This window comes from Balaenoptera ricei, chromosome X (assembly GCF_028023285.1).
Source record: "Balaenoptera ricei isolate mBalRic1 chromosome X, mBalRic1.hap2, whole genome shotgun sequence".
NCBI lineage: Eukaryota > Metazoa > Chordata > Mammalia > Artiodactyla > Balaenopteridae > Balaenoptera > Balaenoptera ricei.
Window position 1 is genome coordinate 46,203,181 of NC_082660.1, and position 25,196 is coordinate 46,228,376.

Genomic DNA, 25,196 nt, shown 5'->3' on the forward strand with positions numbered 1-25,196 from the left:
ATACTCAGTTATTTCCACCATATTTCCAGAAGTGTTCTGTACCCTGGATATGCAAAGCTCAATGAAATATGGTATATCATAATGATGGATTTCACCATCTTGTGTTGGAAACAGACAGACAAATGAAAAAAGAAGGAACTGTAGACTCTGAGATATAAATCTGTACAGACTATAGTGGAAATACTAAGGAGGGACGCAGGAAAAGTGGACCAGAGAAATGGACAGAGAAGGAGTATCCCAAAATGTAGGATAAGGGCAGGAGAGCTGTCTCTTCCTTGTTAAGGTCAGAGTCTTCACCTTTACATGACCATTGATTTCTTCATTGAATTCATCATATCCTTGTTTTTATCAGTATAAACCTGAATGAAATATATCTTTATTATGTGAAATAAAATAATTTAATTATCAGACACTTATTTGTTCAACTGTTTCTCCATCCAAAAAATAAAAACTACTTGAGAAGCTATGTTAAAAATTAATCATTTTATATTTGATAAGTTTTTGGAGAATTACCAAATCAAGTCCAACTGTAAGTTCAGATCAGACGGTCAGAAAATAACAGACTGTCCCAAGTACATTGTGAAATCATACGTTAAGAAGTTCAGAATGTGCTGGTACTAGATATTTCTCAAAACAGAGCAATGATCAAGTACATAAACTTTCTCTAAGTGAGGGTAAACTGAGTACAGTGATATCCTATATTCAGTAATTTATCATGGATTTTCCCCAATGAACAAATGGCTCATAAAAAATAGCCATGTTTTATTGGGTGATTATCAGATCATGGGTCATCCACATTTATACCATGAATGTTTATTGAGCACCTGCTGGACACATTTCCAGGCTATGTGCCAAATTCTGTGAACACGTGTGACGTGGACTGAGTCCCATTTTTCAGCGACTTCTCAGATTAATGAACATAAAAACACAGAAACAGATAATTTCTGGGTTATTATCAAGAAAACATGACAGAAGTAAGCACAGTGGACATTAAGAACAGAGAATGTGATGCTAATTCAAAATTTCTAAACTGCTTCTCATTCTTTATTAGATAGTTGCTATTATTATCATTCCCATTTTTCAGATAGGGAAACCTAGGAACAGAGAGAATGGTGCCAGGAAGATAGCAGACACTCATAATTTGTGGAATGCATGAAAGTATTTGACCAACATTTCAGAGACAGATACTGTATGGAAGTAATTTTTTATATTAAAAAAATTAATCTCTTTTAGAGCAGTTTTAGGTTTATGAAATATGAGCAGAAATTACAGAGTCTCCATATACCCCCTCACAACCCCCTTCCTCTGTTATTAGCATCTTGAGTTAATGTGGTACATTTGTAACAATTGTTGAGCCAATATTAATATGCTATTAATAACTAAAGTCTGTAATTTATATAAAGTTTCACTCTTTGCATTATACCGTTCTCTGGGTTTTTGTAAATGTATTAGATGTATCTATCATTACAGCATCATACAGAGTAGTTTCACTGCCTGAAAATCCTCTGTGCTCCACCTATTTTAGCCCTTCCTCCCTCCCCCCCGCAACCCACTTGCTGCCACTGATTTTTTTTTCTCTCTCCATAATTTTGCCTTTTCTACAGTGTCACATAGTTGGGATCATACAATATGTAGTCATTTCAGATTGGCTTCTTTAACTTAACAATTAGGGATCCTCCATGTCTTTTTATGGCTTGATAGCTCTTTTTAAAATTTATTTATTTATTTATTTTTGGCTGTGTTGGGTCTTCGTTTCTGTGCGAGGGCTTTCTCCAGTTGTGGCAAGCAGGGGCCACTCTTCATCGCGGTGCGCGGGCCTCTCACCGTCGCGGCCTCTCTCGCTGCGGAGCACAGGCTCCAGATGCGCAGGCTCAGTAATTATGGCTCACGGGCCCAGCCGCTCCACGGCATGTGGGATCTTCCCAGACCAGGGCTCGAACCCGTGTCCCCTGCATTGGCAGGCGGATTCTCAACTACTGCGCCACCAGGGAAGCCCGATAGCTCTTTTTTTATCATTGAATAATATTCCATTGTATAGGCGTACCACAATTTGTTTATCCATTCACCTTTGAAGGATATTTTGGTTATTTCCAAGGTTTGGCAGTTATGACTAAAGCTAGTATAAACATCTATGTGCAGATTTTTGTGTGGATATAATTTTCAACTCACTTGGGTAAATACTAAGGAGTTTTGTAAGAAACCGCCAAACTGTCTTCCAAATTGGCTGTACTATTTTTCATTTCCACCAGCAATGAATGAGAGTTCCTTTTGCTCCATATCCTTGCCAGCATTTGGCAGTGTTTTGGATTTTAGCCATTCTAATAGATTTATAGCAGTTTCCCTTTGTTGTTTTAATTTGCAATTTCCTCAATAAATATGATGTTGAGCATCTTTTCACACGCTTACTTGCCATTTGCATATCTTGTTTGGTGAGATATTTGTTCATATCTCTTGTCCATATTTAATTGGGTTGTTTTCTTATTGTTGAGTTTTTTCTTTGTATATTTTGGATATCAGCCTTTTATTGTATCTATGTGTTTTGCAAAGATTTTTTTCCCCTGTCTTCAGCTTATCTTTTCATTCTCTTAAGAGTGTATTTTGCAGAGCACAGTTTTTAATTTTAATTATATCTAAGTTATCAGTTTTTTCTTTCATGGATCATACATTTGGTATTGTATCTAAAATGTAATCGCCAGGGACTTCCCTGGTGGTCCAGTGGCTAAGACTCTGTGCTCCCAATGCAGGGGGCCCAGATTCGATCCCTGGTCAGGGAACTAGATCCCACATGCCGCAACTAAAGATCCTGCATGTGGCAACGAAGATCCTGCATGCCACAACTAAGACCCAGCACAGCCTAAATAAATAAATAAATGTATGTATGTATGTATGTAATCACCAAACCCAAGGTCACCTCGATTTTCTCCTATGGTTTCTTCTAGGTGTTTTATAGTTTCATGTTTTACATTTAGATCTGTGATCCATTTTGAGTTAATTTTTGTGAAAGATATAAAGTCTGTGTCTCCACTCATTTATTTTGCACGTGGATGTCCAGTTGTTCCAGCATCATTTGTTGAGAAGACTTCCTTTGTCCATCAAATCGCCTTTGATTTTTTTGTCAAAGATCAATTGACTATATTTGTATGGGTCTGTTTCTGGGCTCTCTATTCTGTTCCATTGATCTATTTGTTTATTATTTTGCCAATATGACAAGGTGTTGATTATTGTAGGTTTATAGTAAGTCTTGAACTTGGGTAAAGTCAGCTACCAACTTTGTTCTTCAATATTGTGTTGACAATTTTGGTATTTTGTCTTTCCATATAAACTTTAGAATAAGTTTGTCGATATCCACAAAATAACTTGCTGTTACTTTGATTGGGATTGCACTGAATCTATAGATCAAGTTGGAAAAGCTAACATCTTGACAATGTTGAGTCTTCCTATACATGTACATGGAATATTTCTCCATTTATTTAGTGCTTTTCTGATCTTTCATCAGAGTTTTATAGTTTTCCTCATATAGATCTTGTGCTTATTTTGTTAGATTGTTTTACTTAGGCACTTCATTTTGAGGGAAATGTTACTGTATATGGTGTTGTGTTTTTAACTTCCAATTCAAATTCTTCATTGTCTGTACATAAGAAAGCAGTTGAATTTTGTATATTAGCATTGTGTCCTGAAACTTTGTTATAATTACTTATTAGTTCCAGTTTTTGTTGTTGTTGATTCTTTGGAATTTTCTATATAGACAATCATGTCATCTGTGACCAAAGATAGTTTTATTTCTTCCTTCCCAATCTATATACCTTTTATTTCCTTTTATGTCTTATTCCATTAGCTAGATCTTCCAGTATAAAGTTGAATAAGAGTGGTGATAGTGGACATCCTATCTTAGGGGGAAAGCATCTAGTTTCTCGTCATTGATGTTAACTGTAGGAGTTTGTAGTTATTCTTCATCAAGTTGAGGAAGTTCCACTCTCTTCCTTGTTTGCTGAAGTTTTTAATCATGAATGGGTATTGGATTGTTTCAAATGCTTTTTCTGTATCTACTGATATCACAATATTATTTTTCTTCTTTACCCTCTTGATGTGATGAATTAGATTAACAGATTAGTAAATATTGAACCAGCTTTGCATACCTGGAATAAATCTCACTTGGCTGTTGTGTGTAATTTTTTTATACTTGTTGGATTCAATTTTTTAATATTTTGTTGAGGATTTTTGCATCTATGCTCATGAGAGATACTGAACTGTATTTCCATTTCCTATAATATCTTTGGTTTTGGTGTTAATGTAATGGCTGGACTCATAGAGTGAGTTAGGGAGTGTTCACTTTGCTTCTATTTTCTGCTAGAGATTATGGAGAATTGGTAAAATTTCTTTCTTAAATGCTTGGTAAAATTCACCAGTGAACCAATCTGTGTTTGGTACTTTCTGTTTTGGAAAGCTCTTCATTGTTTATTCAATTGCTTTAATAGATGTAGGCCTATTCAACTTATCTAATTATCCTTATGTGAGTTTTGGTAGATTGTGTCTTACAAAGAATTGGTCCATTTCACCTATGTTATCAGGTTTGTGGGCATAGAGTTGTTCATAATATTCCTTTATTTTCCTTTTAGTGTCCATGGGATCAGTAGTAATGGCCCCTCTTTCATTTCTGATACTAGCGATTTGTGTCTTCTCTATTTTTTTCTTAGTTAACCTGGATAGAGGTTTAACCAGGTCAATTCTTTTGGCCTTTTCAAATAACAGATTTTGGTTTTGTTGATTTTCTGTATTGATATCCTGTTTTCAATTTCATTGATTTATACTCTAAGTTTTATTATTTTTCTTTTTATTTTGAATATAATTTGCTCTTCTTTTTCTAATTCCCTAAGGTGGAGACTTAGATTATTGATTTTAGGTTTTTCTTCTTTTCTAATATATGCATTCAATAGTATGAATTTCTGTCTAAGCACTGCTTCCACTGCATCCCACAAATTTTGATAATTTGTATTTTCATTTTTATTTAGTTCAAAATGATTTAAAATCTCTCTTGATATATCTTCTTTGACTCAGTATTTACTTAGAAGTGTGTTGAAGAAGTGTGTTTAGAAGAAGTGATCTTCAAGTATTTTGGGATATTCCAGGTATCTTTCTGTTATTAATTTTTAGTTTAATACCATTGTGGTCATTTTTGTTTAATTCCATTGTGGTCTTTGTATGATTTCTATTTGTTTAAATTTGTTTAGGTGTGTTTTAGGGTACATAATGTGGTCTGTCTTGGTGAATGTTCCATGTGAACTTGAAAAGAATTTGTATTGTGTATTCTGGTTTTGGATAAAATATTATATAAATGTCAGTTCATTCCAGTTGATTGATGGTGCTGTTCAGTTTAACTAAGTCCTTACAATTTTTTGCCTGTTGGATCTGTCAGTTATATAGTCTCCAACTATAATAGTCGATTCATCTATTTCTTCTTACAGTTCTGTCAGTTTTTGCCTCACATGTTTGATGCCTTGTTGTTAGGCACATACACATTAAAGACTGTTATGTCTTCTTTGAGGATTGACCCCTTTATCATTATGTAATGACCCTCTTTATTCCTGATAATTTTCCTTGCTCTGAAGCCTGCTTCCTTTGAAATTAATATAGCTATTAATATAGCTATTAATATAGCTACTTAAGCTTTCTTGATTAGTTTTAGTTTGGTAGACCTTTTTCCACCACTTTACTTTTAACCTGTGTCTCTATATTTAAAGTGGGTTTCTTGTAGACAATATATAGTTGGGTCTTGTTTTTTATCCACTTTGTCTTTTTATTGGTATATTTAATTGGTATATTTATTGGTATATTTTTATCCACTCTGTCATTTCAAATGATTATTGATATAGTTGGATTAATAGCTACCATAAGTGCTACTATTTTCAAAACCAGGTTTTTATCTTATTTTTTTAAAGAATGAATAATCTTTTAATCATTTAATCTCCTTTACTGCACAGATACTAGCTACATTTCCTTGGCTTTGCTTGCCCATAAATTTGAAAACTAAATTTGCTCAGGATAGTATAAAATTGACCAGGAGAAAACATCCAAGGCAAAACAGGTAAAAATCTCTGTTTTTGCCTGATGCCTAACTTAATCCTCATGGGAACATTTTGAACTATTTTCTGACATATGGTATGTGCAATGATTTTCCTAATTCCACAATAGAGGAAGCAGAGGCACTTGATGAGGCATCTCAGGTCACTTGATGAAGGTCCCACTGCCAACAATGGCTGAGGCTGGAATTTGAACCCAAGTGGTCTGGCTCATTGCTCATGTTCTTTAACTTATTCGCATTAAGCAGTTGGGGCCCTGATAATTTTGAAGGGGGGTGTGCAGCTGCATACACCAATATCTTCTGTGATCTGCTACTGGGGCTAGTGAAGAAGATTGCTCCTTCAGTGCTCTCTCTGGCCCCCAGGATCTCATTCGTGCTGTTCCTCTGCCTGGACAACTCACCACCCACTCTCCACTGGGCTACCTCCTACTCATCCTTTAAATCTGAACTTACCAGTCACTTGGGGAGACTTATACCCTTAAGCAGCATTATAGTCCCCTGCCATATGCTGCTAGAGCTCACTGAATTCTGCTCATCACAAAGTGCACTCATCACAGTTGAAGATTATTTGTGGTCTGCCTCCCCTCAGCTGACTGTGAATTCCCTAAAAGCAGAGTCTATGTCTGCCTTTCTCAGCCGAGAAGCCCCAAATCCTCACTCTACAGGAGTGTGAGGTCCATAGATCTTAGAGGAAGTCTATTCCTGCTGGGACCAAATGATTGGTTGAGGGTGGGTGCTAGCATATATATGAATAATTCAACATCTTTTTCCTGTTCATCCAGGAAAAATTCAAAAATGGATAAAAAGATACAGCTAAAGATTGACATTTTGATGGAATGAAAAATGATGGATTTCTAGGGAAGAGACTGGTTAGGTTATTTTATTATAACATACTTATGTGTGTAATACACACATGAGATTATATATTTGAACCATTAATGTATTAACAAGATAAAATGCTCATAGTATTTTCTATATATATTATATGTAGTATATAACATATATATGTTAATGCAGTATATAGACAGATACCTAGATAAAGGGAAATATTCACTTTACACAGTAATTAGTACTAGAACAGCTATTTAGGGTTTACAAAAGTGAACATTCTAGTACACTAAGCGAATGAAGCAGAAATTAGTAACTGAAATTAAACAGTGTCTCTAACAGAGTGCCTGTTATATAGTGGGTGCTCAGTAAGTATTTGTTGTGTAAATGAATCTGTGCATCCTTATGGATAAAATTCCCTCATACTCATTTTTTAACAGCTTTATTGTGGTGTAATTGTCATGTACAAATCAAATATACAATTTGATCTTTTTACATATGTATATACTTGTGAAACAATTACCACAATCAAGATAGTGAATATATTCATGTCTCTTTCTCACCCCTCCCACCACTCCTTATCCCCATGCAACCATTGATCTGATTTCTATTATATTTTATTAGTTTATATTTCCTAGTTTTATATAAATGGAATGACACTTACGTAATTTCTTTCTGGGTTCTTTCACTCAGATAATTATTTTGAGATTCATCCATGTTGAATTATTTTGAGTTATTTCTTTGTGGTTGCTTTGAGGATTACAATATGCATTTTTTTAAAGGAATTCCTTTCTTTTTATTTATTTATTTATTTTATTTTTGGCTGTGTTGGGTCTTTGCGAGTTGGGTTTCTGTGCGAGGGCTTTCTCTAGTTGCGGCGAGTGGGGGCCACTCTTCATCACGGTGCACAGGCCTCTCACTGTCGCGGCCTCTCTTGTTGCGGAGCACAGGCTCCAGACGCGCAGGCTCAGTAATTGTGGCTCACGGGCCTAGTTGCTCCGCGGCATGTGGGATCTTCCCAGACCAGGGCTCGAACCCGTGTCCCCTGCATTGGCAGGCAGATTCTCAACCACTGCGCCACCAGGGAAGCCCCCTACAATATGCATTTTAATTAAACCAATCTACTACAGATTAATACTAATCTAAATGCAGTAGTGTATAGAAAGTTTGCTACAGTATAGCACCCTTTTGTCCTATTATTTCATATGTATTACCTTTATGTTATAAACCCAAAAATGCAACAATGTTGTAATTTTTCATTAAACTGTCTTATATTTTCAAGGAAACTAAGAAAATATATATATATAATATATATATAAATACTGTGTATAGTATTTACTCATATATTTACTATTTCTGGTGCTTCTCATTGCATCTTATGTTTTCAAGCTAATGCCTGATATAATTTCCTTTCAGTTTATAGGACTCCCCTTAGGATTTCATATAGGGCAGGTCTGCTAGCAATAAATCCTCTTAGTTTTCATTTATCTGGGAATGTCATTATTTCCATTTATTTTTAAAGGATAGTTTCACTGGATATAGAATTTTGGTTGACTTTTTTTTTCCTTTTAGTAATATGTCATTCTACTATCTTCTGGCCTCCATAGTTTCTGGTGTGAAGTCAGCTATTATTGTATTGTTATTCCACTATAAGTGACTGGTCATTTTTCTCTTGTTCCTTTTAAGATTTTCTCCTTGTATTTTAGACTTCGACTATGATGTGTCTAGGTAGGGATACCTTTCTGTTTGTCCTACTCATGGTTGGTTGGGCTTCTTAGATCTATATATATTGTTTCTATTAAATTTCAAAAATGTTGGCCATTATTTCCTCAAATGTTTTTCCACCTTTCTCTCTCCTCCCCTTCTGGCATTCCCATTAAATATATATTTAGGTGTATAACATGTTGTTTCACAACTCTCTGAGGCTCTCTTAATTTTTCTTCATTTTTTATTCTCTCTGCTCTTATTTTTAAATGTTTATTGACGTATAATTGACATACAACATTATATTAGTATCAGATGTATAGCATAGATTCAATATTTGTATATATTTTGAAATGATCACCACAATGTCTAGTTAGCATCTGTCACCATATATAGTTACAGAATATTTTTTTCTTTGTGATGAGAACTTTTAAGATCTACTTTCTTAGCAACTTTCAAATATAGAATACAGTATTCTTAACTACAGTTGCCATGCTATAGATTACATCCCCAGGGCTTATTTTATAACTGGACTCCCTTCACTCATTTTGCCACCATTCAAGCCCTGCCCCAGCAACCAGCAATCTGTTCTCTGTACCTATAAGCTTTTTTTTTTAACATCTTTATTGGAGTATAATTGCTTTACAATGGTGTGTTAGTTTCTGCTTTATAACAAAGTGAATCAGCTATACATATACATATAATCCCATATCCCCTCCCTCTTGTGTCTCCCTCCCATCCTCCCTATCCCACCCCTCTAGGTGGTCACAGAGCACAGAGCTGATCTCCCTTTGCTATGTGGCTACTTCCCACTAGCTATCTATTTTACATTTGGTAGTGTATATATGTCCATGGCACTCTCTCACTTCGTCCCAGCTTACCCTTCCCCCTCCCTGTGTCCTCAAGTCCATTCTCTATGTCTGTGTCTTTATTCCTGTCCTGCCCCTAGGTTCTTCAGAAACTTTTTTTTTTTAGATTCCATATATATGTATTAGCATATCATATTTGTTTTTCTCTCTCTGACTTACTTCACTGTGTATGACAGATTCTAGGTCCATCCACCTCACTACAAATAACTCAATTTTGTTTCTCTTTATGGCTGAGTAATAGTCCATTGTATATATGTGACACATATTCTTTATCCACTCATCTGTCGATGGACACTTAGGTTGCTTCCATGTCCTGGCTATTGTAAATACAGCTGCAATGAACATTGTGGTACGTGACTCTTTTTGAATAATGGTTTTCTCAGGGTATATGCCCAGTAGTGGGATTGCTGGGTCGTATGGTAGTTCTATTTTTAGTTTTTTAAGGAACCTCCATACTGTTCTCCATAGTGGCTGTATCAATTTACATTCCCACCAACAGTGCAAGAGGGTTCCCTTTTCTCCACACCCTCTCCAGCATTTATTGTTTGTGGATTTTTTGATGATGGCCATTCTGACTGATGTGAGGTGATACTTCATTGTAGTTTCGATTTGCATTTCTCTAATGATTAGTGATGTTGAGCATCCTTTCATGTGTTTATTGGCAATCTGTATATCTTCTTTGGAGAAATGTCTATTTAGATCTTCTGCCCATTTTTGGATTGGGTTGTTTGTTTTTTAGATATTGAGCTGCATGAGCTGCTTGTATATTTTGGAGATTAATCCTTTGACTGTTGCTTCATCTGCAAATATTTTCTCCCATTCTGAGGGTTGTCTTTTCATCTTGTTTATGGTTTCCTTTGCTGTGCAAAAGCTTTTAAGTTTCATTAGGTCCTATTTGTTTATTTTTGTTTTTATTTCCATTTCTCTAGGAGGTGGGTCAAAAAGGATCTTGCTGTGATTTATGTTGTAGAGTGTTCTGCCTATGTTTTCCTCTAAGAGTTTTATAGTGTCTGGCCTTACATTTAGGTCTTTAATCCATTTTGAGTTTATTTTTGTGTATGGTGTTAGGGAGTGTTCTAATTTCATTCTTTTACATGTAGCTCTTCAGTTTTCCTGAGCTTGTTTTTTGTTTGTAGATTCCACATATAAGTGAGATCATACGGTATTTGTCTTTGTCTGACTTCACTTAGCATAATGCCCTCGAGATTTCATTATTTTTATGGCTGAATAATATTCCATTATATATGTATATATATATGTATATATCACATTTTCTTTATCCATTTATATTTTGATAGATATTTTGTTTATTTCAGTATCTTGACTATTGTAAATAATGCTGCAGTGAACATGGGGGTGCATGTATCTTTTTGAGTTAATGTTTTCATTTCCTTCAGATAAGTACTCAGAAGTCAAATTGCTAAATCATATTCTCTCTGCTCTTAGATTAAGTAGCTCTCTTGGTATATAGTCAAGTCCACTGACTCTTTCTTCTGACATCTCAAATCTGCCATTGCACCCCTCTAGTGAATGTTTAATTTTATGATTGAATGTTTCAACTCCAGAATTTACATTTGGTCCTTTTTAATAGTTTCTCTTTATCTGTTGAGACTCTCTGTTTGTTTTGTCATTGTCATCATATTTTCCATTAATTATTTTAGTATTGTTTCCTTTAATTCTTTCAGCATACATGCATACCTTGTTTTATTGTGCTTCCCTTTATTGCATTTCACAGATACTGCATTTTTTACAAATTGAAAGTTTGTGTCAATCCTGCATTGTCAGGGTTAGAATTTTTTAGCAATAAATTATTTTTTAATTAAGGTATGTACATTTTTTTAGACATAATGCTATTGCACACTTAACAGAGTGTGGTATAGTATAAACATAAGTTTTATATATACTGGGAAACCAAAAAATTTGTGTGACTTGCTTTGTTGTGATATTTGCTTTACTGCAGTGCTCTGGAACCAAACCCGATCTCCATTGTATGCGTGTAGTTATATTGGGCTGGCCAAAAAGTTCGTTCGGGTTTTCCATATGAAAAACCCGAATGAACTTTTTGGCCAACCCAATAACTGCTTTGAATGATCTGTCTGCTAAATATAACATCCGGGCCAACTCAGAGTAAGTTTTGCCTATTTTTTTTTCTGCTATGTATGTGTCACACTTTCGATTTGGTTGTCTCAAAACTTTGGGTGGTAAACTGGATATTTTAGATAATATATTGTAGCAATTCTGGATTTGGTTTTAACTTTATGAGTTTTTTTTTTCTGGAGAGTTGCCTAGCTTTAGCATTGTAATTTCTCATTCCATGGTAAGCAGCCACTGAGATCTCTGTTCAGTTTTTTTTTTTAATTTTTTTATTCTGTCTTCCTGTTGGTTACCCCTGTGCTTACATAGTTTAGTGGTCAGGCAATCATTTGGGAAGAGGTTGTTCTCAAATATCTTGAGGTTGTAAGGCTTCCAGTCTCAGCTGCTCTGGGAAGCACCGTCAACCAAATGAACAGATTTTACCATTTGTTTCCTAATGAGTTTACAAGCATTAGCTAACGGTGACCTGTTTTTTTCCCATCTGACCCAAATGGAATTTACTTCCTCTCAGAGTAAAGCTGCTAATTTTGGGGGGCCAGCCCATAGTTTGGTAAAACTATGCTTTTCACCTTCATAGCTGAAGGAGAATGAAGTAGGTGCTGTATGGGAATAGCCTCATGCAAGGCCACAGACTCCTATTCCTATACACAGCTCTAGTAGTTTTTCAAGGCAGTGTCTCAGTAAGTTGTTTGCCTTCAGTAGACTTTCAGAGACATAAAATAGTTGCTTGTTCTGTATCGGTCTCAACCTATCAATAGTGATGCTCTCAGCTACAAATGCCTGGGGGCACTCATCTGGACCCCTACTACTTGTGGGGAGCCCCCACAGACATTTCCCCAATCAGAGCCAATCTGGCCCTTGTGATGCTTATTATGATAGCAAGACACACCTCAGCAGTAACCATCATGGAACTTCGAAAAATACAAGGTTTATTACTTACAAATCCTGGAGGGTACATGGCATACCCAGGGCCACAAAGGGAGGTCACAGGGAGAGACAGAGAGAGAGAGAGAGAGAGAGAGAACCTGAACCTGAGGTTCTGCCTTTATTTGGGGTTGACGGTGGGGCACCTAGGGTTTCGTGGGTTCAGTCTTTATTGGTGAATTTAAGAGGAGAGCGGGTATTAAAGCATGGGAAGGGAAAAGCAGGATCACTCAAATGGTCGGTAATCTAGGTCAACCAGGGATTTCTAAAATGGGTGAGGTGGCCTGGCTCCTTATCTAGTTGTGTATTGGGCAATGTGCTTGTTGGAGATGGATGTTGGAAATAGATGCCTCAGCAATCAAAAGCTTAATGTCAGGCAGTTACATTACAATCAGCAAAGCTAATTGTCTGGCACTTACTACATTACTTTTGACAATTTTTTCCAGTTTTATACTTGATTTTGGCAGAGGGGATTAGCCAAACTCTTCAAGCCACCATAACCAGAATTTTCACTCTATCAGGTAGAATTCTTCTCATTTTCTCACAACCAAACCTAAAAACTTTGCCACATTCACTCTTGTATCAGTTTGTTATTTCTGTACAACAAATAACCCCTATACTTAGTGGCTTAAAATGATACCCATTTATTTAGCTCTTCTTACTCTGGGTGAGCAATTAAGGCTTAGCTCAAATAATCAGTTCTTCTGGTCTCAGTTGGACCCATTCATATTCCTCTGGTGAACTGACAGATAAACCAGGGACTGGATTTTTTAAGATGGCCCCAGAAGGGATGGGTTGTCTGTCTCTGCTACATGTGGTCTCTCATCCTTCAGCCAACTGGCCCAGGATTATTCACCTGGAAACTGATCAGGGTTCCAAGAGTGAGAGCAGAAGTACTCAAGGCTTCTTTAGGCCTATACTCAGAATTAGCACAATACCATTTATTCAGCACTTTATTAGTCAAACCAAGTCACAAGGCTAGCCCCAATTCAAGCTGTAGAGAAATAGAGTACGCCTCTTGATGTGAGGAGCTTCAGAGTCACATTGGAAAGGGATGTAACCCAGGGAGGGGTAGAAAATTCCATTTTTGAAATTGATCACAGCATCCATCTTCCCTTCCTTTCAAGTACAGTGGAATAGATGTTCTTTCTCCCACCTAAGATAAATCCATCTACGTGTGCTCTGTATGCTCACTTCTTCCACCTTTTAACTCTCTAGAGGGAAGGTATCATTGGAGCAATCAGGCAAAAAGAAGATGGTGGTTTTATTTACGGGTATTTCTTTGAGAGATTATAATAATGGATGGGTTTGTCCTTTTTGTGTGAATTTCCAGATCCTCCCTTGTTCATTTGTAAGTATGAAAATGATGTCCTTGCCAAATATGGATGTTTTGTGTTACTAGATATTTTCCTTCTATTCAAGAATAGTCAAGGGTAGTATTGATAAACATGCATGTTCCCTAGGTCCTGATTACATTGTTGCTCTAATAATTATTATTGGCCCCATTTTACAGATGAAGAAAATGAGGCAGCAAGGCACTGCTCCGAGGTTAAGAAATGGGTAAGTACATATTTCAATCCATATATGCTCTTCTAGATTTTGTGTTTTCTCCATCATACATTTCAAGTGATATATTGAGGGTTTGGAGAAAAATGATCACAGCTGAAGTCCATTTTGAGGGATGGAGGTAACGTATAGAAATAAAGACTTTGTCACATTCGTGTTCCTGTTCCAGATTTCATTTGCTGCTCATCACATACCGCTTTTCATACAAGTAAAAGCTTGAAATTTCACTGGCTGGAGCTTGATGGAGGTTCATTATAACTATCTAGAATGGACCAAGGTCTAATTCCTCTTCAAACAAAGATCACTGGAAATAAAGTCTGTTAGCGTGATTGATATATGTAGTCTAAAACATTACATGTTAACTTTTTTTCTGTTTCAGTCTGCCAGATTATTGAGTTGCGAAAGATACTTTTTGTTTGACTGACTTTAGTATTGTTATTTTAGTAGTATTTTTAGTTGTGAGAATGGAAAGTCATTAATGTATTTAGAAATGGGGGAAAAAAAGCAACCACTCATAACATTTTCACATATTTCCTGTTCAGTCATTTTTCTGTTTATTTATAATGGATAAATATTTTTATATTTTACATTTTTAGCAAATACGCAATATATAGTTTTTGTCTTGGGTATTTTAGTTCATTTTTCTGATTAAAAACATAATAATTTTTAAAGTAAAACATAAACAGTGGAGATTTGGGGGAAAAGTAAACAGTCTGTATAGGATCCCCTACAAAATTAAAATGTACACTAACAAGCATAATGCTGGTTAAACAAATAATTCCTTATTTATAAGCAATTTGATTGTATATCTAGAAAAACGAAGAGAGTTAATGGTGAAAATAAGTCTCTTAGTCAAAGTGCTTGGTAAATCATCTATATGCACAACAACTCCCAGATTGGTATTTCCCAATATACCATAAATAATGACTTATTGACACTAGTAGTAAAAACAAAATATCTTAAGAATAATATAAAAGAGATATGGGTCCTATATGAGGACAAATATTAAATGGAGTGAGAATAAAAGGTGATTTGAACAAGCTGAAATATTTACTGTGCAACTGGATTTGAAGACTGTATTATACAGATATAAATTATCTTATACACTCAATAGATTTTCCAAAGGCACTCAATAATAATTCAACACCTATTCCCATTTTTTTAAAATGTATATTTTAAAAGTAGATATGTATTAGGCTATATTGATGTGAGGTTTTGGGTTTTTTTTTCTGTAAAAAGGCACAAAATGATTTTATACCACTGGAGGAAATTCCATTAAAATTAGGACCAAGACAAATATGCTCATTATCCCTACTACCTAATATTGCTTTAGAAATTCTCTCCACCATAAAAATATATTAAAAAGAAATAAGGCCTATAACTTTCAGGACGGAGAAAAAATAATCATTGCTTGAAGCTGAAAGCAGTGTATTCTTGGAAAACACATTAGAAACAACATAAAATGCCTTGCTATACATGAATTCTATAAAAAGCTAGAATAAACAGTGACTATTTAAGATATCAATAACTTTTACGTGTGTCAGCAAGAACCACATACAAAACATAATGAGAGAAATGATGGCACTCACAACAGTTAGTTAAAAAGAAATGATAAAATTGAGAGTTTATTTATTTATTTATTTATTTATTTATGGCTGTGTTGGGTCTTCGTTTCTGTGTGAGGGCTTTCTCTAGTTGCGGCGAGCGGGGGCCACTCTTCATCGCGGTGCGCGGGCCTCTCACTATCGCAGCCTCTCTTGTTGCGGAGCACAGGCTCCAGATGCGCAGGCTCAGTAATTGTGGCTCACGGGCCCAGTTGCTCCGTGGCATGTGGGATCTTCCCAGACCAGGGCTCGAACCCGTGTCCCCTGCATTGGCAGGCAGATTCTCAACCACTGCGCCACCAGGGAAGCCCAAAATTGAGAGTTTTGAAAGAAGGTTTGAATGATAAATGGAGAGACAGTTTTTCAGAGCTAGTGATGATTGAGGTGGTGGCTGGGATGATAAGGAAACAATCACAATGCCCCTCTCAGATTATAAAGTCCCCAGGTTCTAGCCGTGTCACAGGGATCCCTCGTAATCATTAGGCAGGGTTCCCATGTCTCATCTATGTGTCCTTTTGTATAATTCATTATAATTGAATAATCCAACACTTCCACAACGCATTATGCCCTTCCAATCTTTGCAAAGACCTGTGTCAAAGGGAAGCAGAAAGAGGAGAAAGGCGTGCTAACACAGCAGGGGAGTTATGGGATAGGTGGTCCCCTAATGATGATGGTAGACAAAACTTTATTTCTAGAGCGCAAGGACCATAACTTACAGGTTTAATACAATCCCAATCAAAATGTCAATGGAATTTTATTTGCAGAACTCAGCATAACCATGTTAATATTCACCTATTAGAATAACGTTGAAAGAATGCATAATTTAAGAAGAGTAAAATCATTTTCAAAAGCTTGGCATTCCAATGTCTGAATTTGCAATAATTATTAAATAATTTGCTAATATTGCTTAAATATTATTTGCTAACTGCTTTGAACTTTAGCTCCCATCTTTTAGCTTCACCACAAAGGAGAGAGACAAAAATAACACAAAACTTGCTTTTGTAGTAGAAATTAAATCTATGGCCAAGGGGGTAAATGCTTAACATTGCCTAGGTAGAAGGAAAGGGAAGGGTTTAAGTCATCCAACATTGGTTGAGAACAATCTATGTGCCAGGTCCTGTGCTAAGCACTTCATCTTTAATTCTCATAATATTTTGCTATTGATGCTAATTATATTAAAGGAGACCAAAGATTAGAGTGGAGTTGGGATTTGAATTCAAGTTTTTCTGGCTCCCTATCCTGTGCTCCCTAGCCTGTGCTCCTTACACCACCACCATTACTTATCTAAAGAATTATTTCACTGAGTACTGTTTTTTTGGTTATGTCAGTTTTGGTGGTGTATAGAGTTTACAACTTAGATAAGTTCCTCATCTGCTTAAAACACTAGTTCCCTGGATGGTGTTAGCTGTGTTGGGTTTTTTCTTCTTCTGCAGGATATGATGAATAATCTTGAGTTTTATCGTAATACAGATCTGCATTCCAATTACATTCCCAGCAGTTAATAGCTGTGTAACCTTGGACAAACTGTTTAAAAAGTTGGAGCCTCAGTTCCCTCAACATGCATAAAACTTCATGTAGTCACTCAGAAAAGAGGACAGTCTACTTTGCCATCACCCCATGCAACCATTTTGATAAAAATCTTCACCTTCACAAGGGATTCCGTGACATTTTGGGTAACGATGATATTGTCGAGTTGCCTTTATTGTACCTTAACTGTTGGGCGTGTTTATCACCCAGCCTAGTGTAGAATGTGAAGAAACAAATCTGGTCCACATCTAGAAACATCCAAATCAAAGCCTCAAGTAAAAATAACCAATTTAAAAGTCATAATGCAGGAAAATTTGAATTTTCTGTTTGGTGGATTAGTAGTTTTCATAGAAGTGTTGGATACACTTTCAAATGGAATCACATTATCTTGCAGAGGAAGAGATCAAGAATGTATTTGATCAACTAGAATACACTGACACCAAGCATGTTAGGTGCTGTGCTAGGTATGGAGGTGCAGAGGTGAATCATATAGAAATCCTTCCGTCAAGATGTTAAGAGTCTAGTTGGGGGAGAAACATAAACAGATTAATAAATCATAACCTTTCTTGATGATCTACTCTGTGCCATGCAAATTTATATATATATATTTATAATATATATATATATATAATATATATACATAATTTTTTTCTCAATGGGGTTTTTTCAATGTTGCTGAGAGGGTAAATAACTAAATAGTGCTAAAGCTGGGACTTACATACACTAAGTATTTTGACACTAAAGCTGATCCTCTTTCCACTCGTTATGGCAACACTTATTTCATATGTAGTAGCAGGTATAATTCCCAATGAGACAGTCATCCTGTTCCCAATAGGATTCATGTCTGGAAAATCCAGGCATACAGCAAGGCTTAGCTTCCCTGTAAAGAACCAGATCACTCTCAGTCAGAGCACAGATAAGAAATGTGCTTTGTGTTAGTGTCAACTTAAAGAAAATTGCACGATGTAAAAGGTGTGAGTTAAGTTTTATTCTGGGACTTACTGAGGACGATAACCCAGGAGACAGCCTCTCAGATAGCTCTGAGGAACTGCTCTGAAGAGGTAGGGGAGGAGCCAGGATACATACAAATTTTTTTGGCTGGGAAATACTTGTAGTCAAGCATACATCTTGGTAAAAAATGACTGCTAATTACAAAGAACATATACTTCAAGTTAATGATTCTAGTGCTTTTCTATGTATGGGAAGATGCAAGGAGCAGGGGTCATTGAAATTCTTCCTTAGATATGCATCTTAACTATCTAGGGGCCCAGTATCCAAAGCACAGAATGTTCCATCCTTCTCCCCCCACCCCACCACATCCCGAGTTCCCTTAGGGCACACTGTCAGTGGGCTACTGCAGTCGGTTGCAACTTAACCCTCTGCATAACTAGATGATGAGCAACACTCTTTGTTCTTTTTGTTTACATTAGGAATGAGTGGAGAGCTTGGAAAGTGAGAGCCACACTATTGGGCCCTTCATTGTAGTTTTGATTTGCATTTCTCCAATGATTAATGATGTTGAGCATTCTTTCATGTGTTTGTTGGCAATCTGTATATCTTCTTTGGAGATATGTCTATTTAGGTCTTCTGCCCATTCAGCCATAAAAAGAAATGAAATTGAGTTATTTGTAGTGAGGTGGATGGACGTAGAGTCTGTCATACAGAGTGAAGTAAGTCAGAAAGAGAAAAACAAATACCGTATGCTAACACATATATATGGAATCTAAAAAAAAAAATGGTCATGAAGAACCTAGGGGCAAGACGGGAATAAAGGCGCAGACCTACTAGAGAATGGACTTGAGGATACGGGGAGGGGGAAGGGTAAGCTGGGACAAAGTGAGAGGGTGGCATGGACATATATACACTACCAAACGTAAAATAGATAGCTAGTGGGAAGCAGCCACATAGCACAGGGAGATCAGCTCAGTGCTTTGTTACCACCTAGAGGGGTGGGATAGGGAGGGTGGGAGGGAGGGAGACGCAAGAGGGAAGAGATATGGGGACATATGTATATGTATAACTGATTCACTTTGTTATACAGCAACAACTAACACACCATTGTAAAGCAATTATATTCCAATAAAGATGTTAAAAAAAAAAGATACAATTGTTATTTTGGAAAGGGGCAGTTAAAGGCCTGGCTCAGAGCCTTCAGCCACTCAGAGCTGGGCAGATCTTTCACCTCCAGGGCTCCCCCGTGAGAGGTGTCAGAAAAAGTTTCTTTAGAGACTTCAACAGTTTTTTTAAAAAAATTAATTAATTAATTAATTAATTTATTTTTGGCTGTGTTGGGTCTTCGTTTCTGTGCGAGGGCTTTCTCTAGTTGTGGCAAGTGGGGGCCACTCTTCATCACGGTGCGCGGGCCTCTCACTGTCGTGGCCTCTCTTGTTGCAGAGTACAGGCTCCAGACGCGCAGGCTCAGGAGTTGTGGCTCACGGGCCCAGTTGCTCCGCGGCATGTGGGATCTTCCCAGACCAGGTCTCGAACCCGTGTCCCCTGCATTGGCAGGCAGATTCTCAACCACTGCGCCACCAGGGAAGCCCTCAAAAGTTTTTAAGTAGAACCAAAAGAGCCATGGGACATGTTTTGGAAGCCAGAAATGAAAGCATACTGCAGGTTGGAGTCAAGAGACCCAGAATTGAAAATGGACTTTGCCACTAGCTAGCTGTGTGATACTGATTATATAACAGTTCCTGACATTTGTATTCACTCAATAAGTATTCATCCATTGAATGAAGGTCTTTGTTTCCCCCACTAGATTATGAGATCCTTGAGGGCAAGGGCAAGATTTCGTTGGTCTTTGTAAATCCAGCATCCAGTTCACTGTCTAAATCCTGTTAAGCACCACTAAATTTTGAATTAGTTATCCTTTTGTGAGTAACATTGATAAGAAAATCATTCGCCCAGTGTGGACATAGTACAGAAGATATCATTGATGTAGGCACCACATATTTTGCTCTTGCATACAGGTACCAAGCAAATTATTCTTTCTAATCAGCTGAGTTTTTGAGAGCAAAGAAATCTGACTCATTATCTTTGGTATTCCACACAGAAGCTAGTATTTATAGTACATGTAATGATTTACTGCAGCTTTACCTTGATCTCAATCATTCAAGTGTCAGTCTTACGGTTTTTGCTTTATCTGTGCACAATCTGTACTTTTATTAAAATGTTTTCATTTTTTGAAATAAAAAAGTATCTTTTAAAGTGAAACATAACTCTAAAAATTAAGAACACAAAATAATGTTATGAAATATCTTAAAATGAAATTAAGATTCAGTACAAGTAATAGTAAGCTAGTATGTACATTATACTAACTACTTTATATATCTTCTCTCTTTCAATACTCACAATAGCTCTTCTAGAAAAATGTTCTTCCCATGACCACAGATGAGATTAAGACCCAGGGAAGTTAGGCAACAGCCCAGGGTCACACAGCTAGGATAAGGGAGAACCTGAACTCTAACTCAAGGTTTTTAGATGCTAACGCCCACATGGAGTGCACTGTCACTAACTTTATTATTCCCAAGTACTTCCCCCTGAATCCTTTCCCCTTTTTTTCATTGATACAGACTTCCCTGGTTTTCAGGCCAGCTCCTCTTCACACTTTCAGCAGCTCCTCATCCCATAGGCCACTCCCCAGATCCTGTGGCCCACTGCCTATACATTCAACACTGAGGCTTGCTAGAACAGAGGAAAATGAATATTTTAAAGTCTTTCTGAGAACATAAAATAATTGTTATCTACACCTTCCTGAGAACTATTAAGGGGTGAGCATCTGAGGAGGGCTCTTTGTGATTGAGTTTCTTGGAGTGAGAATGCAGATAGGGGCCTGAAGGAGAGATAGAAATTGTCCTCCTTGTGCAAAGGACTGGGGGAGGAGATGGAGTCTGGAGGATCTAGAGGCTGCTGTGGAGGGAGGAAGGGAGAGTGAGCTGCTGATCTGCAGGAAATGTGGGAGATAAGGGAGGGCTCATGGTGGGCACCCAGTAAATGTCCATAGGTTTTAACTAGAGAGAGATGTGGTAAATTATGGGGAACCATATAATCAGGAAGTTGCCTTCCAAATTGAAGCTGTGACCAGGAACTTTGCCTTTGGGTTAACAAAAATCTTTCTTCTGTTTCAGAAGCTGAGTAGTCAGATCAAGGAAACTTGAGGCAGCAGTGATTTGAGGTGAGATAGGATTCAAGGAATAATGAATCTGGAGCTGGTAGCTAAAGTCAAGGGATAGAATATGTAGTAAGAGGAAGAGGGAAGGGAACTATGTTGCTTATTGGTGCCCTTCCTCCACCATGTCAGGTAATTAATGTATATTACTCCATGAAATCTTCAGAGCCAATCTGCAAGGCAGTTGTTGCCCCCCACACGACAGATGAGGAAATAGGCTCAGAGTGATTGAATGTCTCGTTAAAGGTCACACAGATTGAAAATGTCAGAGCCCAGGGTGTTACCTCTAGTTGTTTGTGCCCCAAAGAAAAAGTTTATGAGGACTCCTGGATTCTAGAGTAGGAACATGTGTTTGATAAAGGTGTCTCTACCCCCTTGGCAGAGAGCAGTGTGGTTCCCTGGAACAGACCCTAGAGCAACCACAGGACTGACCCAGGACATGTCCAGTTTCCTTAGACTCATATAATCATGGTCCAAGCCACAGCTTCCAAACCTGGTGAAGCTGAAGCAAACTCTGAGTGGACCATGGAAAGAACCTGTGTCCTTATTCTGTAGTCAAACTCAGAGCAGGGTGACAGTTAAGACTAGTAAATCGTCACTTTTCAGAACTATCTTCATACTAGAACTTCTAGGGGAGTCATAGATCTTGGGAAAAGGCTGACTTGGGTCAGGACTATGTGTCAGAACAGCTGGGGTAGTCTTTGGATTTAGTGAGATTACACTGTGGATAAAGAATGTCACCTGCCAGATCAGTAAACAAAGGATGTTGTGGCCATTAAGCCATCAGCCACTGTAACCCCCTCCCCACGGTGCACCCTGAGGGCACTCAGGATGTAGAAAACAGGGTATTGGCCCTAGATAGCTAAGGTGCATATCAAAGGAATGATTTCAGTGAGCCAAGACTCTTGCATTTTCCCAAACATAGAAAAGTGCTAAATTCATTAACTTGAGATATCTGGTTTTTCTTTAATTAACAGTAATCCTTTGATGTTCCGACTACCTGTTTTTATTTGTTTGTTTCTCTTGGTTTTGGTTTGCAAAAACTCCTATATATATCCTGGCTCTTCCCTTACCTCTTTGGAACAGTCCCTCAGAGCTATCTAAGAGACTGTCTCTCAGGCTTAAGTCCTCAGCATGTCTGCTGAATAAAACATAATTCTCAACTTTTAGGTTGTGCATCTTTTTGCCAGTTGAGAATACTATGTCACTGAGGACAAGTCACTGAACATCTCTGAAGCTCAGTTTTGTAAAATGTGGATGATCTTATCTACTGCCAGGATCTTGTGGGGAATGGAGATAATATTAGACAAGAGTTTGCCACAACAGGTTAAGACCATGATATTAGCAGCTCTGGTTTTCGGAACGTTTTAAAAAATTCCAACATACTTTGTATATAACTATGTGTGTATTTTTTTTAAACATCTTTATTGGAGTATAATTGCTTTACAATGGTGTGTTAGTTTCTGCTTTATAACAAAGTGAATCAGTTATACATATACAAATGTCCCCATATCTCTTCCCTCTTGCATCTCCCTCCCTCCCACCCTCCCTATCCCACCCCTCTAGGTGGTCACAAAGCACAGAGCTGATCTCCCTGTGCTATGCGGTTGCCTCCCACTAGCTATCTATTTTACGTTTGGTAGTGTATATATGTCCATGCCACTCTCTCAATTTGTCACATCTTACCCTACCCCCTCCCCATATCCTCAAGTCCATTCTCTAGTATGTCTGTGTCTTTATTCCCGTCTTACCCCTAGGTTCTTCATGACCTTTTTTATTTCCCATAGATTCCATATATATGTGTTAGCATACTGTATTTGTTTTTCTCTTTCTGACTTACTTCACTCTGTATGACAGACTCTAACTCCATTCTCCTCACTACAAATAACTCCATTTCATTTCTTTTTATGGCTGAGTAATATTCCATTGTATATATGTGCCACATCTTCTTTATCCATTCATCTGATGATGGACATTTAGGTTGCTTCCATGTCCTGGCTATTGTAAATAGAGTTGCAATCAACATTTTGGTACATGACTCTTTTTGAATTATGGTTTTCTCAGGGTATATGCCCAGTAATGGGATTGCTGGGTCATATGGTAGTTCTATTTTTAGTTTTTTAAGGAATCTCCATACTGTTCTCCATAGTGGCTGTATCTATTTACATTCCCACCAACAGTGCAAGAGGGTTCCCTTTTCTCCACACCCTCTCCAGCATTTATTGTTTCTAGATTTTTTGATGATGGCCATTCTGACCGGTGTGAGATGATAACTCAATGTAGTTTTGATTTGCATTTCTCTAATGATTAATGATATTGAGCATTCTTTCATGTGTTTGTTGGCAATCTGTATATCTTCTTTGGAGAAATGTCTATTTAGGTCTTCTGCCCATTTTGGGATTAGGTTGTTTGTTTTTTTGTTATTGAGCTGCATGAGCTGCTTGTAAATCTTGGAGATTAATCCTTTGTCAGTTGCCTCATTTGCAAATGTTTTCTCCCATTCTGAAGGTTGTCTTTTGGTCTTGTTTATGGTTTCCTTTGCTGTGCAAAAGCTTTTAAGTTTCATCAGGTCCCGTTTGTTTTTGTTTTTATCTCCATTTCTCTAGGAGCTGGGTCAAAAAGGATCTTGCTGTGATTTATGTCATACAGTGTTCTGCCTATGTTTTCCTCTAAGAGTTTGATAGTGTCTGGCATTACATTTAGGTCTTTAATCCATTTTGAGTTTATTTTTGTGTATGGTGTTAGGGAGTGTTCTAATTTCATACTTTTACATGTACCTGTCCATTCTTCCCAGCACCACTTATTGAAGAGGCTGTCTTTTCTCCACTGTATATGCTTGCCTCCTTTATCAAACATAAGGTGACCATATGTGCGTGGGTTTATCTCTAGGCTCTCTATCCTGTTCCATTGATCTTTGTTTCTGTTTTTGTGCCAGTACCATACTGTCTTGATTACTGTAGCTTTGTAGTATACTCTGAAGTCAGGGAGCCTGATTCCTCCAGCTCCATTTTTTGTTCTCAAGATTGCTTTGGCTATTCGGGGTCTTTTGTGTTTCCATACAAATTGTGAAATTTTTTGTTCTAGTTCTGTGAAAAATGCCAGTGGTAGTTTGATAGGGATTGCATTGAATCTGTAGATTGCTTTGGGTAGTAGAGTCATTTTCACAATGTTGATTCTTCCAATCCAAGAACATGGTATAATTCTCCATCTATTTGTATCATCTTTAATTTCTTTCATCAGTGTCTTATAATTTTCTGCATACAGGTCTTTTGTCTCCTTAGGTAGGTTTATTCCTAGATATTTTATTCTTTTTGTTGCAGTGGTAAATGGGAGTGTTTTCTTAATTTCACTTTCAGATTTTTCATCATTAGTGTATAGGAATGCAAGAGATATATGTGCATTAATTTTGTATCCTGCTACCTTACCAAATTCATTGATTAGCTCTAGTAGTTTTCTGGTGGCATCTTTAGGATACTCTATGTATAGTATCATGTCATCTGCAAACAGTGACAGCTTTACTTCTTCTTTTCTGACTTGGATTCCTTTTATTTCTTTATCTTCTCTGATTGCTGGGGCTAAAACTTCCAAAACTATCTTGAATAATAGTGGTGAGAGTGGGCAACCTTGTCTTGTTCCTGATCTTAGTGGAAATGGTTTCAGTTTTCACCATTGAGGATGATGTTGGCTGTGTGTTTGTCATATATGGCCTTTATTATGTTGAGGAAAGTTCCCTCTATGCCTACTTTTTGGAGGGTTTTTATCATAAATGGGTGTTGAAATTTGTCAAAAGCTTTCTCTGCATCTATTGAGATGATCATATGGTTTTTCTCCTT

General features: G+C 37.1%; 1 long non-coding RNA gene across 1 annotated transcript in view; it reads left to right on the forward strand.

Annotated features, from left to right (window-relative positions):
• LOC132357026 (uncharacterized) overlaps positions 1–25,196 on the forward strand; it is a 51,660-nt gene that overhangs the window by 21,939 nt on the left and 4,525 nt on the right. The window contains exon 2 of the long non-coding RNA XR_009500158.1: positions 14,012–14,058. This is a non-coding gene — a long non-coding RNA (uncharacterized LOC132357026). The remainder of the gene's footprint in view (positions 1–14,011; positions 14,059–25,196) is intronic.